Source organism: Xiphophorus maculatus, chromosome 23 (assembly GCF_002775205.1).
Source record: "Xiphophorus maculatus strain JP 163 A chromosome 23, X_maculatus-5.0-male, whole genome shotgun sequence".
Classification (NCBI taxonomy): Eukaryota; Metazoa; Chordata; class Actinopteri; order Cyprinodontiformes; family Poeciliidae; genus Xiphophorus; species Xiphophorus maculatus.
The window spans coordinates 29,297,827-29,304,350 of NC_036465.1; the positions used below are offsets into that span (position 1 = coordinate 29,297,827).

A 6,524-nucleotide genomic window follows, 5' to 3' on the forward strand; every position below is an offset into this window, starting at 1 on the left:
AATCACTGCATCAACATCTCAAATTGTGAGTATGTTTTGTAAATCATTATTGTTGTCTTAAAGTAATTAATTGGGCTCGTCCGGGATCTGAACCCGGGACCTCTCGCACCCAAAGCGAGAATCATACCCCTAGACCAACGAGCCACATGCTTAAAATTACTTGTTAGGAAGCGACAGTAGGACTAGCTTTTTCATCAATCCAAATAGTACAAGACAGCGTTTGAGTAGATTATTATATACACAAGCGGCTCGTTGGTCTAGGAGTATGATTCTCGCTTAGGGTGCGAGAGGTCCCGGGTTCAAATCCCGGACGAGCCCCTTGGACCATCTGTAGGTAATCCCTGCAGTGCCTATCTGTAATTGTATTGAAAGACTTGCAAATATATTACAAGAGATCTGGTTTTATGTTTGAAGGAAGCCATTTTGTTTGTTCATTTCTTTGTTGTTGAACGTTAAATCATTTTAATACCATGCAGTACAGATTGGGGAAGAGTCCTGTGTTGTTCTCGACAGTACCTCTAGGAAAATTTAACCAAAAAATCCGATTGTGAGTTTTTTCGGAAAACGTCCTTTTCTTCATTTGAGCTCCATCTATTAGTTTGCCGGGCTCGTCCGGGATTTGAACCCGGGACCTCTCACACCCGAAGCGAGAATCATACCCCTAGACCAACGAGCCACCCACAAAGAACAACTTGTAACTTTGTGAGGGTAGAACCAGTTTTAACATCAAGCCATCTAGTCCAAGAGCCGCTACGAACACTTGTACGTAGTGCACCCAATTGCGAAGAGTACATACTAGCCTTTATCGCGAGAAGTGTCTTAAAGTGATTCATTATTCATTATCCCCTTTTGGGAAGTATCACAAAAGGGCTGTTTTGAAGGGGCAATTGCAAGTTTGTGATAGCACTCATGATAATATAATTTCTTTGTTGATAAGTATCAAATTATTTTCTTTCTATGAATTACATGCGGCGCCAGAGGTCTATGTCATTGTCCACTGTAAAAGTCAGAATCACTGCATCAACATCTCAAATTGTGAGTATGTTTTGTAAATCATTATTGTTGTCTTAAAGTAATTAATAAAAAGTTACATTTAACATCATACATTAGCGCAGATATCATAAAAATCATTTCGAAACATTTCTAAATTAGCACCACAAAATCTTTGATTGCAAATAAACCCCACCAAAACAATCACAAAATCCTGGATGGACTGATCAGTGTGAAAAGATGTTAAATATTATTTAATTTAAAGGAGCACTTATTGAATGCTGAAACAGTTATTTATTGATATTTTTAAAACCTTAATGGGTTTTATCAATACATTCTGTCACATCCGGCCCTTTAAGAACATTCCGATTTTTGATATGGCCCAAAATGAAAATGAGTTCAATGCCTCTGAATTAGACGTATGAATTAAGTTTAGGTTGAGGTTAAGGCTAGGAACATCCTGGTAATAAGTGTGTGTAAGTGATAGAGTTAGGCATACATGCAGTTACTGAAATCAAAGGAAGTCGCTAATATAAACTTGAAATACAAACGTGTGTTTAAATCACTCTGGGAGCATATTTGTCTCTCTTGCCCTTTCTGTAGCGTGCACAGAGCCCCTGCACTCCTCCCTCTCTAGTGATTTTTGAAAGCGTTCCAGCCTCTGTGGGTTTCATCTATCATTTGAATCTGTGTGAATGTGTGTGAGGGAGTGTGTTTTCATAATCCATCCATTCAGCCTAGAATGTGATTAATGCTAAGTGATGCCAGAAGCATTTTCCTGATCATGACAGAGCAACACGACACCTCCATCCTCCCAATGAGCACCCAGTGCTCTCTGTGTGTGTGTGTGTGTGTGTGTGTGTGTGTGTGCGTGTGCGCGCATGTGTGTGTAAAAAGGTGTTTATTGTAAAACATTCAAGAGTTTTGATAAAGTTTTCCTAGAACTGCAGAGGGAGTAATTTAACCAAAAGAAACTATATAAAATGCTTCACACTCAGCTGTACCGAGTTGCTGCAGCAGCCAGGAAGTGGCAAATACAAGTTACAGGAAAAACATTTCATATTTGCTGTTTTAGTTCATTCATTAATAATTCATATTAGGCTATTATTACAAATGCATTGATAAGACTTTTTTATGTGGTGTCAAAATGAGTTATAATAACCTCTTACAAAAACATCTGAGAGAAACACAGTAGCTTATTATATGGTTATATTGGCAAAAACAGTCGTCTGTAAATGAATAGTAATTTTATTCATATCTGTATGAGTCAAGAGCAAAAGAATAATTCTAAACCAGTTGGCAGAATCCCAGTACCTGTGTGTGCAGGATATGGATTGCCAGAGTTAGGCTGTTTTGCATGGGGGAATCTGTGGAGAATAAGTTAAGTGATCATTATTACACCAAAAAAAAAAAAAAAGAAAATAAGGTGACCTTGAAAACAAGCTGGAGAAATATTTTACTTACAAGATGCTCAGGTCTTTGGATTAGCTTGAGAAAAGTATACATATACCCCATCTAACAAGACATCACTTCTGTTCATCCAGTTCATTTAATTCACAATCCTTGAGCTACACAGAGAGCATGTCCCAAAACAAAACAGTCTCCAAACTCTGTAAAGTCAAGAGTAAACCTTGAATTACAAACATCAGATTAGTGGCAAAAAAGGGAAGTTCATGCTATGACAGGAGACAAAATGTTTCCATCCCTGAAATTATGATGCATAGAATCACATATCTAAGTTTAAACTGTCACAGAGAGTAAACACAATAAAAACATGTTTTATCTGTGGCATTGTTCATTAAAATGGCACATTACTAATGTATTAAAATTTAATCTGATAGGTACACTTAATGATATTGTATTAGCGATTAGGTATGCATTCAGCAAGTACTTTTACTTTTTATACTTAAGTAAAGCAGTATTTTTTTTACTTTTACTCAAGTAAAAATGTTAATGTGGTACTTTTACTAGAGTACATTTTTGTCTGTGTATTTGTACTTTTACTTAAGTACATTGTTTGAGTACTTTCGACACCATTGCAATTAGAACAAATTGGCATAGTTTTTATAGAAGTAAACCTCTCTTCAGCTAAACTTCAAAATAATGCCATTCTACATTCAACTCCAAGTTTAATTTGGTACATAAAAATGTCATGTTTTACCAAAAAAACAAAAACAAGCAAACAAAAAAAAAAAAAACATGACATAGATCCATAAAACTTCAGAGAATAAAAGGAGCCACCAGACCACATAGCTGTCTGCTATTCAGGACCAGAGTTCCTTGCCTGAAGCATGTTGTGTACCAATCACATTAGTGCCATAATGTTCAAACCACTGGCTCTGGGTGTGTGAGTAATTGTTACCAAACGTATTTGTGATTTTAAGCGTGTACAATCCCATCACCGTGTGTAGAGCTGTGTGCCCTGCAGTGCAGCTCCGTGGAAAGATATTGTTGGTCAGATCACTGTCAGGTCTCATCACTGCCCTCAGGGTGAGCAGACCTTGCTGACCGCGGCCCATGCGCCTGGGAATCCCTGGAGAGGGCTGAGCAAGCAGGTTCAGCCACCGATTTCATTTTCTCTTTCCTCACACGTCTCTCCAAACGGTCAACAAACCAACAACCAAGCCGTCTGAATTGACTCAGTGGACAAATTCAATGTTGGATTGCTTTGCTTATCTTACAATGACAAAATATTAACAGTTCTCTAGTAAGAAAAAAAGTAAATAAATAAATAATAATAATAATTGCCTTCTGCCAAAAATACCTTCCTCAAAGCAAATTAAAAAAAAAGAAGTATAAAAGAATTTTTAAAAGATCTGACAATGAAACTACTTGTTTATCTGAAATAATTATTGACTCAAAACCAACTCCTGTATGTTTATGAACAGTTACTTGTGAGTTAGTTTTCCGTTTTAGTATATGTCAATGGGGGTGCCATCTTAATGTTTACTTTTTGTATAGTAAAACTTTAACAGCACACATATGCGACCAGGTTCTCTGTATTGTATGTTAATCATAACTTGGGATGAGGAAATTACCTTTCATTTTTCCATTGCATTTTAGTAACATGTCTGTATTTTATTTATCAAAACATAAATTTAACTTAAAAAAATGGAGTCTGGAAAAGACATTTCATCTCTGCCTCATACTGACTGCATAACATTAAGCAAAACTGTTTCTTCAACTTTGACATTAAACACACAACAACATTGACCAACACAGAAGCAGGATTCATCCTGTGTCCTAATAGAAGCTAACTCAAAGTTATCCACCCTACTGTTTCAGCAGCAGTTACTTGATCAATATTTAAAGCATGATAAACTTTACAAACTTTTTGAAATGTCAAATTAAAATGAGAAAATAAATCAATGTCATTCTGTATACTTGTGTTTTTCAGTAAAAGCAATTACATCATCTTCAGACCCCTGAGTACTTGTTCAACTCTGCTAAAAGCGAGCAGTGCACTGGACATGGGGGACCATAGCTGTGAAAGAAGATGCGCTTGACCACTTATCTACTAGAAAGATAATCACTCACGAGGCTACACTAGCTAATTTTGATTTGTATGATTTGTACTAGTATGATTTTGATACTCAGAGGTCTAGAAAATCGGACTTTCCCTGACTGGGAATGTTCTGTTCCTTTTCACCTGCCATGTTGTTTTGCTTATGTCTTTAAAGCACTCTTGGTATTAATCGTCAAAGACCTCTTGCTAGCTTCACAGAGACATAAAGATTCCAGATGGACTTGTGGTTACGATTCGGTGCGCTCACTGCTGCAGCCTGGGTTTGATTACCACTCAGGGATTGTCCATTCCCTTTACACCTGCCCTGTTGTTTTGATCATGTCTTTAAAGTCCTCTTGGTATTGATGGTCAACAACTTGAAGCAACACAGAAAGAGAAACGTTACAGATAAACTAGTGGTTATTATTCTTCGCCCTTGCTGCCCTGGTTCGATTCCTGGTCAGTGAAAGCCTACGTCTTTTTCACCTGCCCCATTATTTAGATCATGTCTTTAAATCTCTTTATGTATTCATCATCAAAGAACTTCTGCTAGCTTTACAGCGACTCAAAGATCCCTGATGCTCTAGTGGTCAGGATTCGGCGCTCTCATCGCTGTGGCCCGGGTTCGATTCCCGGTCAGGGAAAGTCTATTTCTTTTTCACCTGCCCAGTTGTTTTGATAATGTTTTTAAGCCCTCTCCTTATTGATTGTCAAATACCTCTTGCTAGCTTCCCAGAAACACAAAGGCTCCAGATGGACTAGTGGCCAGGATTAGGCGCTTTCACCAGCTTATTGCCTGTTTCTATTTTTTGACTCCAACATAAGGAGGAGAAATCATGTTTTACATTTTTGCCAAACACACTACAGTAACAACAGCTTTTTGCAATTTCAAAAAACAATGCAAGGCTTTCTTTTGTTTGTCAAAGTCACCTTCGGTGCATGGACAAAAGCCTAGCTAACTAACTGAAGGCCAGTTTCAATAGATATTTTACATTTTTATGTGAGGCATTGTGGAGTTGTTCGGAATAAACATTAGCAATGAAAACTGAACTTCGTAAACCTTTTTCATTTAGTAGGTAAATGAAACTCAAAGGTAGTTTTTGCAGGGGTCAGTGAGGTGTTTAAAATGGAAGTCAAACACAGCTCATATAAACAAAACTATTTGAACAGAAAACTGTATTTTCTACAGTGGTTTTAGTGTTATTTGTAAAACAGGACATGTTCTCGCTACAACAAACAACTAAGATCATCATGTAAATTTTAGGTGTCATAATGGTGCCCCGTGTTTTAATTGTTTGTTGTTCCCAGCAGCAGCAGATTGAAATCATCTTTATTGTTAGTTAGGAAGAGGAAAAAAATACCACTTCTACTTCAGTAGAATGACATTCGTGCAAAACCTTCTAGCCTTTGTAGGGGTTCATAATAATTAGGTGTTTCTTCACACATCAAATGATCATAGCCAAGTTTCTTTCCAGCCAATTGACTTCTATTAGATTTGCATTTGTGTTGCTCCAAGAATTTCCTGTCAGCTTCTCAAACTTCACAGTAAGTTGCTGATTTAATCAGCTGATTCTGCAACCAACAGACATTGACTCAGTCTGCCTCTTTATTTTGACTTCACCTGCATATTAACAGCCTTGGTGAAGAGTTTCCATGCCAGGCCATCAAGGCCTACACAGGTCTGACAAAACAGAGACGCCTTTAATAATAAATGACACAAGGGTTCACATGTCCTCCCTTGTTCTCTGGGGCCGGATGTGCAGACATGGGTCACAGCATGACGTTGCATGAGGAGAGGAGAAGTTGATTAGGTGATGTGCTGTAGCCTGGTCCAGTCAACTCCCCCGGACCCAGAATGTCCCACATGTCTGTGTGCAGCCGAGCAGATCCACACCTCAACCCCTGGTACACTTGGTCTGTAGAGTACAATCAGAATGCAAAAATGAAGTCTGACAAAATACACAACCTAAAATCATCCAGTTCCTTGAACTCATCTCAGCCTCCTGGTAAGTCAACATGGTGATTATTA

At 37.9% G+C, this 6,524-nt stretch overlaps 4 non-coding genes across 4 annotated transcripts; 2 read left to right on the top strand and 2 right to left on the bottom strand.

Moving 5' to 3' along the window:
• Nucleotides 1-72: 72 nt before the first annotated feature.
• trnap-ugg lies at nt 73-144 on the bottom strand. Its single transcript has one exon. It is a non-coding gene; the product is annotated as a tRNA-Pro (tRNA).
• Nucleotides 145-246: 102 nt separating this feature from the next.
• Nucleotides 247-318, top strand: trnap-agg. The gene has a single exon. It is a non-coding gene; the product is annotated as a tRNA-Pro (tRNA).
• A 286-nt stretch (nt 319-604) lies between these two features.
• trnap-cgg lies at nt 605-676 on the bottom strand. The gene has a single exon. It is a non-coding gene; the product is annotated as a tRNA-Pro (tRNA).
• Nucleotides 677-5,067: 4,391 nt separating this feature from the next.
• On the top strand, nt 5,068-5,139 carry trnae-cuc. Its single transcript has one exon. It is a non-coding gene; the product is annotated as a tRNA-Glu (tRNA).
• The last annotated feature ends 1,385 nt before the right edge of the window (nt 5,140-6,524 follow it).